Genomic DNA, 14,776 nt, shown 5'->3' on the forward strand with positions numbered 1-14,776 from the left:
TCCATCAACATCTTCACACTTGACTGACTCGACAACTCTAGCGCTCTTTTTTACAATTGACTAAGTGACCTCGACCACTATTTACACCTGAGTGACCTCGACCACTACACCGGAGTGACCTCGACCACTACACCTGAGTGACCTCGATCACTCTACATACCTGAGTGGCCTCGACCACTATTTACACCTAAGTGACCTCGACCACTCTTCACACCTGAGTGACCTCGACTACTCTTGACCCCTGAATGAGTGACCTCGACCACTCTTCACACCTGAGTGACCTCGACTACTCTTGACCCCTGAATGAGTGACCTCGACCACTCTTCACACCTGAGTGACCTCGACTACTCTTGACACCTGAATGAGTGACCTCGACCACTCTTCACACCTGAGTGACCTCGACTACTCTTGACACCTGAATGAGTGACCTCGACCACTCATCTTCCTCAGCGTTGCTGTAGGTTCATATATACCACCACCGTCCCGCTCTACAGGACGCCAACACTTACCATACAGGAGGTTACAAGCTTGTACTAGTGAGGTTACAAGCTTGTACTAGTGCAGAGGTCCCGACTTATTTTATGGCTACTTATAACCGCCATCACTACTGCAGAAAAACGAAAACAAAAAAGAAACAAAATCCGCGACCAGCAGGGAAACCTGTTGTGCCACGATTGCAAACAAATCAGGGAAAGGATGGGGCTTGAACCATGACAAGTGAGTCGGCACTGACCTGTGAGTTTTAGGATTCACAGGCCAGTTCAAACCCCTCACGTTCTGGGATTTAACAAGAGGGAAAATCCAACCCAACCATCAAGTCCCTAGAAAAACTGCCACACCCGACTGCTTTGAAATGGATGCACCATCACGTCCATGGGAAAGACACTTGACAAGATCCTGTCCCGTGGAAAACTATTCAACATTGTGAACCTCCGCACACGTCCACGACAAGCGTTATATTTGGAGAAGAGAAACAGATGCACGGATGTGATCGCAGTGTCGGAAACCCTACAAAAAGTCAATAATAATAATAATAATCTTTATTTCTACTAATACATGATATAACTTATACAGACATAGCGGACATCAGTGACATACTATATAGAAAGCCCATGGTTATGCATAGCATTTCGGACAACTTAGGTTAATTTTGTCCCCAGGATGCGACCCACGCCAGTCGGCTAACACCCAGGTACCTGCTTGGTATTACGTGAAGAGGAAAAGCAAGTGTCTTCAGGAAACAAACCCAATGTGTCCACCCGTACCGGGGGATCGAACTATGGACTTTAATTGTAAGCTGAATGCGCTTCCAACCGATCTACGGGAAGCACAGGAAACATGTGCTCAACCTTTTAATCACCACCTTCACCCCACGAGACCCGTGTTGCAAGGAGCCTCAGGCCCCTGTGACTGATTTAACCTCCTTCAAAGGAGAAATTAGCGTATCACAAGACGCCTGCTTATCCCGTTGAATGGAATCCCGAATCACTGATCCCGTTCATCACTAACTTCATTGTTTCGGAATGAACGACATTGAGATATTTGTACACATATACTGAGTTATTTGTACACATATACTGAGTTATTTGTACACATATTAATCGCCAATTATCTGCACATTCCTCAGGGATACATCACGCAACGTGTTATACTCTGATCACTCAGCATAAATACACGAATACCAAGTAGGATTTAGTCATTAATACTAATAATCGGCGACAAATGTCAAAGAGACAAGCGGAGAGTTTCGATTTCGATGCGAGGGGCCTGGGAGTGATAATGTCAGAGGACCTCACCTTCAAAGGCCACAACAATGTGTCTACCTTATCTGCTAGGAAAATGGTAGGATTCATAATGAGAACCTTCAAAACTAGGGACGCCAAGCCCATGATGATTCTCTTCAAATCGCTTGTGCTCTCTAGGCTGGAATACTGCTGTACACTAACAGCCCCCTTCAAGGCTGGCGACACTGCAGACCTGTAGAGTGTACAAAGAACTTTCACGGCACATGTAAGCACGATAAGGCACCTAAATTACTGGGAACGGTTGAAGGCCCTTGATCTGCGTCCCTTGGAACGCAGGCGAGAGAGATATATGATAATATACACTTGGAAGGTCCTGGAGGGATTGGTACCAAACCTGCACACGAAAATCACTCCCTGTGAAAGCAAAAGACTCGGCAGGAGATGCAACATTCCCCGATGAAAAGCAGGGGCGCCACGAGTACATTGAGAGAACACAATAAGTGTCCAGAACCTACATAAGGGGGATTACCAATAGATCCCTGGCTGTCTTTAAGAAGACACTGGACAGGCACCTAAGTCAGTACCTGACCAACCGCGCTGTGGTTCGTACGTCAGCTTGCGTGCGGCCAGTAGTAACAGCCTAGTTGATCAGACCCTGATCCACCGAGAGGCCAGGTCTCAGACCGAGCCGCGGGGGCGTTGACCCCCGAAACCCTCTCCAGGTAAACTCCAGGTCTCCAGTCACCAACGCCTCACCAACTGGCCCGATCACTGACCGCACCAGTCAACAACGACTCTTTTGCCTTTGTATCCGCTTACTCATGCCAGCTAATATCCACGTACCCCGGGACCTGGTCCACTCTTCACACTTCACTGAATCGAAACTCTCCGCTTCTTTCTTGACATTTGTCTCCGATTATTTGTATTAATAACTCTAAATCCCAATTGGTGGTTGTGTGTATTTATGCTGCGTGATCAGAGTATAACCCGCTGCGTGATGTATCCTCGAGGAATGTTCGGATAATTTGCAATTAATATAGTCTATGTACAAATAATTCAATGTCTTTCATTCCAAACCAATGTAGTTGGTCCTGAACTTTGATAAAACGCTGTAAAACGCTCTTTAAAACTATATAAAACTTTTTAAAGCGTAGATAAAATGCATTAAAATACAAATTCGTTAATAATTACTCGTCGAAAAGAAGTGAGAGGAACAAACAGTGTATAGTGTTCGTGGGTGACAGTAAACTGGAACAAACACGCTAAAACACTCCCAGTTTTAGAGACTGATAGAATATTAAAAGTAAAGTATATTTATTAGGTTAATTTTATTAATTAACTTTCAATAAACTCGGTAATTAGATATGTGTCATTTTATACAACGAAATTTTACTATTCTGTTTAAGAGAAACAACGTTATTTTCAAGTATCCCCGAAAAGGTACACACAGGAGACCACGTGAAAGACAGATAACAGAGAACTTTCGGAGTCCACACTGAGGAATAACTTCAGTAGTAGTCGTCTTCCTTCTCCTCCTCCTCCTCTTCCAAGTCTTCTACGCTATAACTTGAGAACGAGTCCTCTGATCTGCTTCAAGTTTTCAGTGTTTATGCATCTTGGAGGAATGGTAGGATTGTTATTCGGCTGTGTAGGTACCAATGTACGAATTTTCTATGTGGAAATAGAGCAGCAGATTCCGTGGGATACCTTGAGAATGATTCTTCTGATTGGCTTAATACTTCAACACTGTTGTGTCCTACTTAAAGGATGGTTCGAATATTCATTGGACTGTGTGGTATCCGTATCAAGAATCCTTGGGGTGGTAGCTGCAGTTACCATACTACTACCATACCTGTCTAACACAACACTGTGGAATTTTGATAGAGAGGATACATTCTTCAACCAGTTAGCTAACCTCTGACCCAACTCTTAGGCGTGACCTGCTTTCACTAGTGGGTCCCGCACACCAGTGACAATGTCTTCAACTTCTGCACCTCTTCTAACTATTGTATAATCGAACACCTTGCTGTCTATGCTTCAGATTCATCAGGACTATGGAGGTGAACACTTTCATCCAGGCTGAAGACTGATTATCTCGTCTTTCGATGTTTCCAGCTTCAACTTCTTCAAATAACCTCTAAACGTCTTCAGAACAATCATACCCAGGTGTTGCACATGAATGTTATTCATCTACTTACAGTTATGAAATTCCATTATTGCTACCATGTAAATTTAGGAACTGCCACTATGTAATAATTTATATAATAATCACAAATTTAAATTTTAAATGTACTTATTAAATTAATGCAATGCAACAAAGTGTAGAGATAAAAACGCAGAAAAAAGGGATGACAAAATCTAAAAAAAAATATAGACATTTCGGAAAACCTGTGTTAGAATCGCAATCAAAAACACCCTTATTCTCGAATCTCATAAAAATACACAGAAACAAAAATCTGCTACACATCGAAATTCATGGTTGTTATCCTAGTGTTGTCAGTGATGAGAACGTGACCAGCACAGAGCTGAGAGGATTTTACGTCTTAGGCAGAGTCTATTTGCCGATAAAGGATTTTGGCAAGCCTACAGACCTTTAAATATTCCATTCTATTTCTGAGGGGTAGGCTGACGCAGGGCTGATCAGGATCCGCGAACAGTAGTTAACGAAAGAGTAGCATGGAAATAAAATAATTTTAATTCTACCTAACTAATCTCATGAATTTTATAGCACTAATTTTGGAATGAATCCAAGATCTGATTTATTCCACTGTTTTTCAAGCGACAATTTTTTGTCAATCCAAACGCCAAGGTCTGCATAACGGGCAACCATTTCCTGTTTAAAGTACCTTCTGTAAAATAGAGTGTATGAGTTCTCTTTGTCGAGTTCCCGTTAAGTTGTTGGTAAGAGGAATACAACGGTGTTTGCTAAGTCTCACACACAACTAGCACCCGATGGTCAGCAATACTGAGTACCCTTTTGCCGGCTTAGAGAGGAAAGCTGGACGACTTCTTGGTCATAAATGGTGTGGTGATACCGAGAAACCGTGGAAAAGGACACCTGTGTACAGTTCAAGGCACATATATATGCTCTCTTACCTTTGTATGTTAGTGTGTGACTAATTAATGGTCCAAGTAAGATCAAAACGTCGCCATAATTGTTTTCTATGTGCGGGTTACTTGTGGACTGTTAAAGTCATGGTTTTTGTACTTTTTCTGTTCTTTAGTGGCTTCTGAATAAGCCATTTTTGGCGAAACGTTTCGTTTAATAAATATCCTAAACTGTACACAAATGGTCTTTACCGTTGAGTTACTTATTGTATTCGTTTGCAGTTAGAATACTGGGAAGCTTCCGATTCCTTCCATTTGATTTTACAGGCATTTATTTTTCGGGTAGGCTCATGCGGATACCTAAGAGAATTGTGGTTGAACACTGATGCTGGAGTGATCGTATCTCTCGCAGCTGTAGCATTTTAGTGAATCAACAGATATGTAAATCCTGACTGATCTTCTGCTCCAAATTATCTAGTGTTAGTGAAACACGACTTATTGTTTTGTAGAAGTATTGTCGTGTCTCAATTTGCATCATGCTGAATTTAGGACTTTAGTCAAATTTGAAATTACCCATGGTGAAGAATAAGCCTTAATTGTGAAACGTTTTGGATTGTATAGAGCTTCATCAAGTCGTGCTTTGTTTAAGGTCTATACGAAGAGATACGTGTTCTCCTAAAACAGTCGATTCTGAAACTACTGTCGGTAGAATTTTGTCTGAATCCAGATGTAAAACATCAGTGCTTCAGTGATGCATCTTCTGAGTATGAAACACACACTTTGTTTTTTTTTCTCTCGACGATCTCTTCCTCAAGTTTCATTCACTTCCAACATTTGTTTCCTTTTCTGTAAGGTATCCTAATTCTGGAAACTGGTAATCTGAGATTAAGGAAACATGGGTACATGGTTTCCAAGTATATTATACTTGCATAGGGTGATGCGTACTTTGGCTGACTACTCATTACGAATTTATTCAATCGAGAGACCGAATCTTATTCTGTCGTGAGAAGTTCTCTATTAAGTCATCGTCACTGTTCCCGCAGCGTTGTGGTGACGGAGGACATTAGTTGGGTCGTGTCCCTGTCAATCTGTCATCATGAATATTACGAACACAGGTGTAGACTACTTGACCTGCACACGATAACCACTTAGGAACGATCAAAAAGGCAGCAGAGTAAGTGATTGTATTTTCGTCACCAAAAACAAGCTGTGTTTATAATATGTATATTGCCTATGTACAGTATTTACAGCTATGTACAATGAGGCGAACTGAAGCACAAGACACGGTAAGAACTGTAGCGACCAGCTGGGAAGGTGAATGTACCAAAGCTACTTGTGTAAGAATGGTATATAATACCGACAAGATAAAGCCACTGGATGGCGAAACGTCTACAATAAAGATTCCCAGATGTTGCACATGTGTCTTAATTTCAAAGCTACTTTACGAGTGTACCGCATCGTTTCACAGCTTTGGCGGTCTTGCTTGTGAATGGCTGGTTGAGCCTGGTTTACTGGTCGGGATGCATGCTTATATGGGTGTGTGACATACGCCGACTAAAATGTAACATACTCTCAACAAGCCACATCGAACTTGTATACAAGGCTCTGATTTAAAAAAAAAACCGAGTTTACAATGAGCTGTTATCCTAACTAGGCTTATATACTTCCATCCCTCTAACAGTCGACTAATACCTAGATATTTCAGCTGATGAGTCTAATCAAAGTCAGTGTATTACAGTGACTTAGTCAGAAGTTCAATTAGGACAAATTCCAACTACTCCGTTATGGAAAACTGGAGGAGATAATAACTAGAACAGAGTATACTACTGACTCCGGCCATACAATAGAGCGGAAAAATAATGTAAGGGACCTGGGAGTAGTAATGTCTGAGGATCTCACTTTCAAGGATCACAACAGTGCCACGATCGCACTTGCAAAGAAAAAATAGGATGGATAATGAGAACTTTCAAAACGAGAGATGCCAAGCCAATGATGATCCTTTTCAAATCACTTGTTCTCTCTAGGCTGGAATACTGCTGTACATTAACTTCTCCATTCAAAGCAGGTGAAATCGCAGATCTAGAGAGTGTACAGAGATCCTTTACTGCACGTATAAGTTCTGTCAAGCACCTTAACTACTGGGAACGCTTGGAAGCACTTGACTTGTACTCGTTGGAACGCAGGAGGGAGAGATATATCATAATCTACACTTGGAAAATCTTGGAAGGAATGGTCCCAAATCTGCACACAGAAATCACTCCCTACGAAAGTAAAAGACTGGGCAGGCGATGCAAAATGCCCCCAATAAAAAGTAGGGGCGCCATTGGTACACTAAGGGAAAACACCATAAGTGTCCGGGGCCCAAAACTGTTCAACAGCCTCCCATCAAGCATTAGGGGAATTGCCAATAAGCCCCTGGCTGCCTACAAGAGAGAGCTGGACAGATACCTAAAGTCAGTGCCGGATCAGCCGGGCTGTGGCTCGTACGTTGGACTGTGTGCGGCCAGCAGTAACAGCCTAGTTGATCAGGCCCTGATCCATCGGGAGGCCTGGTCATGGACCGGGCCGCGGGGGCGTTGATCCCCAGAATAACCTCCAGGTAACCTCCAGGTAACCTCTAGGTGACAGCAATGTAATTGTGATTATGTTACTGTGTATAGCTCGCTCAATCCTCGTGTTTGATTTCCCTCCACAATTTTTTGTTGTTATGGAATTTTTAAATTGGTTACTTTTTGCTTACAGACGACAATCAAACCTATTCAAACTTAATATAACTTAAAATAAGCACTGCAAGTCGAAACATTTGCTGTTCATTTGTCATCCACAACGAAGGTGATCCCATCCAACTTTGCCACCCAGTACAAAGGTGATCATATCCAATTTTGCCACCTACAAAAAAAGATGATCCTATCCAACTTTACCACCAACTACACAGGTGATCCCATTCATGTTTGCCATCCAAAACAATGGTGATCCCAACCTAATTTACCACCCACCATGAAGCTGACTCCGTCAACCCTTCCTTCCCATTACAAAGGTAATTCTATCCCACCTTTCCAACCACTACAAAGGTGATCCCATTCAAGTATGACTATCGCAGCTCACTCCCTCTCTCTCTCTCTCTCTCTCTCTCTCTCTCTCTCTCTCTCTCTCTCTGTTTTACCCTGAGGTGTAAGGAACAATAGAAGCGACTCCTCGTTTTAATTAATCTTCCTTTTACTCGTTTGCTTAAGATTTTTTTTTATATCTTGTAATGTGGCTGGTGGTGGATGCATGTTCAAAATTCATGTACTGTAATCTGCTAATGTGATTGATGGTGGATGTGTGTTCAACTTACAAGCACTGTAATCTTGTAACGAGGCTCGTGGTGTATTTTGTTCAAATTTCTGTCACTATAACCAGGAGGTGGATGTGGGAATAAAACACACACACACACAAATGTATATATATATATATATATATATATATATATATATATATATATATATATATATATTCACCTAGTTGTGGCTGCAGGGGTCGAGTTACAGCTCCTCGTCCCGCCTCTTCACTGGTCGCCACTAGATCCACTTTCTCCCTGCTCCATGAGCTTTATCTTACCTCATCTTACCTCTTCTTAAATCTATGTATGGTAACTCACTCCACTGCCTCACTTTCCAGACTGTTCCACTTCCTGACAACTCTGTGACTGAAGAAATAATTCGTAACATCCCTATGACTCATCTGAGTCTTCAGCTTCCAGTTATGACCCCTTGGTGCTGTGTCCCATCTCTGGAACATCCTGTCTCTGTTCACCTTGTCGATTCCTCTCAGTATTTTATATGTCGTTATCATGCCTCCTCCCCCCGTTCCTCACTGTCTTCCAGTGTCTTCAGGTCGAGTTCCCTTAACATTTCCTCGTAGGACATGCCCCTATGCTCTGGGACTAGTCACGTTGCAAACCTTTGCCCTTTCTCTAGTTTCCTGGCTTGCTTGGCCAGGTGTGGGTTCCAGACTGGAGCTGCATACTCCAATATGCGCCTGACGTACTCGGTATATAGGGTCCAGAACGACTCCAAACTGAAATGTTGGAATGCTTTCATTAGGTTCGCTAGTCGCCCATATGCTGCAGCAGTTACTTGGTTGATGTGCGACTCAGGAGATGTGCTCGGTATTATAAACACTCCAAGATCCTTTTCCTTGAGTGAGGTTTGTAGTCTTCGGCCCCCTAAACTGCACTCTGTCTGCGGTCTTCTTTGCCCTTCCCCGATCTTCATGACTTTGCACTTGGTGGGGTTAAACTCCAGGAGTCAGTTGCTGTACCAGGCTTGCAACTTGTCCAGATCCCTCTGTACTCCTGCCTTATCCTCCTCCGACTGAATTCTCTTTAACTTCACATCGTCTGCAAACAGCGACACTTCTGAATCTATTCCTTCAGTCATGTCATGTGTTTGTGTGTGTGTGTGTGTGTGTGTGTGTAGTCACCTAATTGTACTCACCTAATTGTGGTTGCAGGGGTCGAGACTCAGCTCCTGGCCCCGCCTCTTCACTGATCGCTACTAGGTCCTCTCCCTCTCTGCTTCCTGAGCTTTGTCATACCTCTTCTTAAAACTATGTGTGGTCCCTGCCTCCACTACTTCACTTGCTAGGCTATTCCACTTCCTGACGACTCTATGACTGAAGAAATACTTCCTAACGTCCCTGTGACTCGTCTGAGTCTTTAGCTTCCAGTTGTGACCCCTTGTTTCTGTGTCCCCTCTCTGGAACATCCTATCTCTGTCCACCTTTTCTATTCCCCGCAGTATCTTGTATGTCGTTATCATGTCTCCCCTGACCCTTCTGTCCCCCAGTGTCGTCAGTCCGGTTTCCCTCAACCTTTCCTCGTACGACATTCCCCTGAGCTCTGGGACAAGCCTTGTTGCAAACCTTTGTACGTTCTCTAACTTCTTGACGTGCTTGACCAGGTGTGGGTTCCAGACTGGTGCTGCATACTCCAGTATGGGCCTAACATACACAGTGTATAGTGTCTTGAACGATTCATTATTAAGGTATCGGAACGCTATTCTCAGGTTTGCCAGGCGCCCGTATGCTGCAGCAGTTATTTGGTTTTATGTGTGCCTCCGGTGACGTGCTCGGTGTTATGGTCAACCCAAGGTCTTTCTCCCTGATTGAGGTCTGTAGTCTTTGTCCACCTAGCCTATACTCTGTCTGCGGTCTTCTTTGCCCCTCCCCAATCTTCATGATTTGCATTTGGCAGGGTTAAATTCGAGAAGCCAGTTTCTGGACCACATGTCCAGCCTGTCTAGGTCTCTTTGCAGTCCTGCCTCATCCTCATCCGATTTGATTCTTCCCATCAGCTTCACATCATCTGCGAATAGGGACACTTCAGACACTTTCATCATGTCGTTCGCATATATCAAAAATAGCACTGGTCCTAGAACTGACCCCTGTGGGATCCCGCTCGTCACAGGCTCCCACTGAGATACCTCTTCACGTACCATGACTCGTTGCCTCCCTGTCAGGTATTCCCTGATCCATTGCAGTGCCCTCCCTGTTATATGCGCCTGATCCTCCAGCTTCTGCACTAATCTCTTGTGGGGAACTGTGTCAAAGGCCTTCCTGCAGTCTAGGAAAATGCAATCAACCCACCCCTCTCTCTGGTGTCTTACTTCTGTTACCTTGTCATAAAACTCCAGAAGGTTTGTGACACAGGATTTGCCCTCCATGAACCCATGCTGGTTTTCATTTATAATCTTGTTCCGTTCCTGGTGTTCCACCACTCTCCTCCTGATAATCTTCTCCATAACTTTGCACACAATACATGTCAGAGACACAGGTCTGTAGTTTAATGCCTCATTTCTGTTTCCTTTCTTAAATATGGGGACTACATTTGCTGTCTTCCATTTCTCAGGTAGTTGCCCAGTTTCAAGGGATGTGTTGAAGATTGTGGTTAGGGGCACGCACAGCATCTCTGCTCCTTCTCTAAGGACCCACAGGGAGATGTCCGGTCCCATCACCTTTGAGGTATCAAGGTCACTTAACAGCTTCTGCACCTCCTCTTCGGTTGTTCGTATGTCATCTAATACTTGTTGGTATATTCCCTCTTAATGTTCCCTTCTGTGCTGTCTTCCCAGAGCCCTTGCTGTCTCTACTGTAAAAACTTCCTTAAATCTCCTGTTTAGCTCCTCACATACCTCCTGATCATTTCTTGTGAGTTCTCCACCTTCTGTCCTCAGTCTGATCACCTGGTCTTTGACTGTTGTCTTCCTCCTGATGTGGTTATACAACAGTTTCGGGTCAGTCTTGATTTTCGATGCTGTTATTTTCATACTGTCGCTGGGCCTCCCTCCTTACCTGTGCATACTCGTTCCTGGCCCTGCCACTGATCTCCCTATTTTCATGTGTTCTCTGCCTTCTGTACTTTTTCCATTCTCTATTGCACTTTGTTTTTGCCTCCTTACACCATCGGGTGTGTGTGTGTGTGTGTGTGTGTACTCACCTATTTGTACTCACCTATTTGTGGTTGCAGGGGTCGAGTCCTAGCTCCTGGCCCCGCCTCTTCACCGGTTGCTACTAGGCCCTCTCTCTCCCCGCTCCATGAGCTTTATCAAACCTCGTCTTAAAACTGTGTATGGTTCCTGCCTCCACTACGTCATTTTCTAGGCTATTCCACTGCCTTACAACTCTATGACTGAAGAAATACTTCCTACTATCTCTCTGACTCATTTGTGTCTTCAACTTCCAATTGTGGCCTCTTGTTTCTGTGTCCCCTCCCTGGAACATCCTGTCCTTGTCCACCTTGTCTATTCCACGCAGTATTTTATATGTCGTTATCATGTCTCCCCTGACCCTCCTGTCCTCCAGTGTCCTCAGGCCGATTTCCCTTAATCTTTCTTCATAGGACATTCCCCTTAGCTCTGGAACTAACCTTGTTGCAAACCTTTGTACTTTCTCTAGTTTCTTGACGTGCTTTATCAAGTGCGGGTTCCAAACAGGTGCTGCATACTCCAGTATGAGCCTGACATACACGGTGTACAGTGTCTTGAATGACTCCTTACTAAGGTATCGGAATGCTGTTCTCAGGTTTGCCAGGCGCCCATATGCTGCAGCAGTTATCTGATTGATGTGTGCTTCCGGAGACATGCTCGGTGTTATACTCACCCCAAGATCTTTCTCCTTGAGTGAGGTTTGCAGTCTTTGGCCACCTAGCCTATACTCGGTCTGTGGTCTTCTGTGCCCTTCCCCTATCTTCATGACTTTGCATTTGGCAGGATTAAATTCGAGAAGCCATTTGCTGGACCAGGTGTCCAGTCTGTCCAGGTCTCTTTGAAGTCCTGCCTGGTCCTCATCAGATTTAATTCTCCTCATTAACTTCACATCATCTGCAAACAGGGACACTTCTGAGTCTAACCCTTCCGTCATGTCGTTCACATATACCAAAAATAGCACTGGTCCTAGGACCGACCCCTGTGGGACCCCGCTCGTCACAGGTGCCCACTGTGATACATCATTACGTACCATGACTCGTTGTTGCCTCCCTGTCAGGTATTCTCTGATCCATTGCAGTGCCCTTCCTGTTATATGCGCCTGATGCTCTAGCTTCTGCACTAATCTCTTGTGAGGAACTGTGTCAAAGGCCTTCTTGCAGTCCAAGAAGATGCAATCAACCCACCCCTCTCTCTTTTGTCTTACTTCTGTTATTTTATCATAAAACTCCAGAAGGTTTGTGACACAGGATTTGCCTTCCGTGAATCCGTGCTGGTTGGCATTTATACTCTTGTTCCGTTCCAGGTGCTCCACCACTCTCCTCCTGATAATCTTCTCCATAATTTTGCATACTATACACGTCAATGACACAGGTCTATAGTTTAGTGCCTCTTTTCTGTGTGTGTGTGTGTGTGTGTGTACTCACATAATTGTACTCATTTAAATGTGGCTACAGGGGTCGATTCATAGCTCCTGGTCACACTTCTTCACTGGTCGCTACTGGGTCACTCCCTACTCTGGGTTTTATCATACTCACTCTTTGACTGAAGAAATACTTCCTAACTTCTTTGTGACTCACCTGAGTCTTCAGCTTCCAACTGTGACCCCTTGTTGCTGTGTCCCATCTCTTGAACATCTTACCTTTGTCCACCTTGTCGATTCCTCTCAATATTTTATATGTAGTTATCATCCCATCCCTCCGTCCTCCAGGGTAGTAAGGTCAATTTCCCTTAACCTTTCCTCGCAGGACATGCACCTTAGCACTCTCTCTAATTTCCTGACGTGCTGGCCAAGGGGTGGGTTCCAAACTGGTGCTGCATACTCTTATATAACCCTGATGTACACGGTGTACAGGGTCCAGAACGAATCCTTACTGAGATGTCGGAGAGCTACTCTTAGGGTTGCTAATCGCCCATATGATGTAGCAGTTATATGGGATCGACACCTTGCCTAACTCTTCTAGGGTAGGGTAGGTGCCTGAGCCTGAGCTTGCAGCTCACAAGACTGTCATTCCCATTAACCCCCTTGGGGCGGGGATGGCAGACCAGAGAGACCTAGCTTCTCCCTACGAGCCCCGTGAGGGCGGGGAATGTAGCTAGGCCTGGGGACAATAGGTCCCAAAGATGAAGGGGTACTTGTGCCTCCTCCCATGGGAGACTTAGGTCTCAGACACTCCCTAGACAGGGAGCCAAGGCCGGGTCACCACTTGGAAAAGGCCCGGGCCGGGAGCTATACCGGCGAATCAAGAAGAAGAAGAAGTTATATGGCTGATGTTCACCTCAGGAAATGAATTCGGTATTATATTCACCCCATGGTTCTTTTCCTTGAGTGAAGTTCGTAGTAGTTGGCCCCCTAGGCTGTATTGTCTGTGGTCTTCTTTGGCCTCTTCATGACTTTGCACTTGACGGGGTTGAACCCCAGGAGCCAGTTGCTAGACCAGGCCCGTAGCCTGTCCAGATCCCTATGTAGTTCTGCCTGGTCCTCGTCAGACTGAATTTTCCTCATACTCTTCACATCGTCCGCAAACAGACACTTCTGAGTCTATTCCTTCCGTCATGTTCACATATACCAGAAACGGCACCGGTCCTAGAACCCCCATGGAACCCGACACCACGTCACGTACCATGACTCGCCTTCCTGTCAGGTATTCTCTGATCCATTGCAATACCTTCACTGATATACCTGCCTCGTTCTTCAGCTTTTGCACTAATATTTTGTGTGAAGCTGTGTCAAAAGCCCTTTTACAGTCCAAGAAAATGCAATCTACCCACCCTTCTTTCTCTCTTCCCTTACTGCTGTCACCTTGTCATAGAACTTTGCATACTATGCATGTAAGTGATACTGGTCTGTAGTTTAATGTTGCATGTCTCTCTTCTTTCTCAAAAACTGGGACTACATTTCCTATCTACCATACCTCAGGTAGTCGCCCTGTTTCGATAGATGTGTTGAAGATCGTCGTTAGTGGTACACATAGCATCTCTGCTCCCTCAGGATCCACAAAGAGATGTTATCTGGCCTCATCGCCTTTGAGGCATCTAGTTCGCTTAGCAGCCTCTTCACCTCCTCCTCGGCTGTGTGTGTTATGTTGAACACTTGATGGAGCACCCCCACCATTCCGTGTTTCTGGAGTTGTAACTGTCTCCACTGTGAATTCTTTAAATCTCTTGAACTCTTCACATAATCCTCTGTCATTTCTTGTGAGCTCCCCTCACTTGTGTGTGTGTGTGTGTGTGTGTGTGTGTGTGTGTGTGTGTGTGTATACGTACTCACCTATATGTACTCACCTATATGTGGTTGCAGGGGTCGAATGATAGCTCCTAGCCCCGCCTCTTCACTGGTCGATACTAATTCACTCTCTCCCTGCTCCATGATATTTGTGTGTGTGTGTGTGTGTGTGTGTGTGTGTGTGTGTGTGTGTGTGTGTGTGTGTGTGTGTGTGTGTCTGCGTCTGTGTATTCATATATTTGTACTCGCCTATTTGTGATTACAGTTGTCGAGTCACAGCTCCTGACCCCGCC

General features: G+C 44.6%; 1 protein-coding gene across 1 annotated transcript in view; it reads left to right on the forward strand.

The window, feature by feature from the left end:
- Positions 1-14,776, forward strand: part of LOC128696582 (uncharacterized) — a 31,381-nt gene that overhangs the window by 12,936 nt on the left and 3,669 nt on the right. The window lies entirely within an intron of this gene.

Source organism: Cherax quadricarinatus, chromosome 47 (genome assembly GCF_038502225.1).
Source record: "Cherax quadricarinatus isolate ZL_2023a chromosome 47, ASM3850222v1, whole genome shotgun sequence".
NCBI lineage: Eukaryota > Metazoa > Arthropoda > Malacostraca > Decapoda > Parastacidae > Cherax > Cherax quadricarinatus.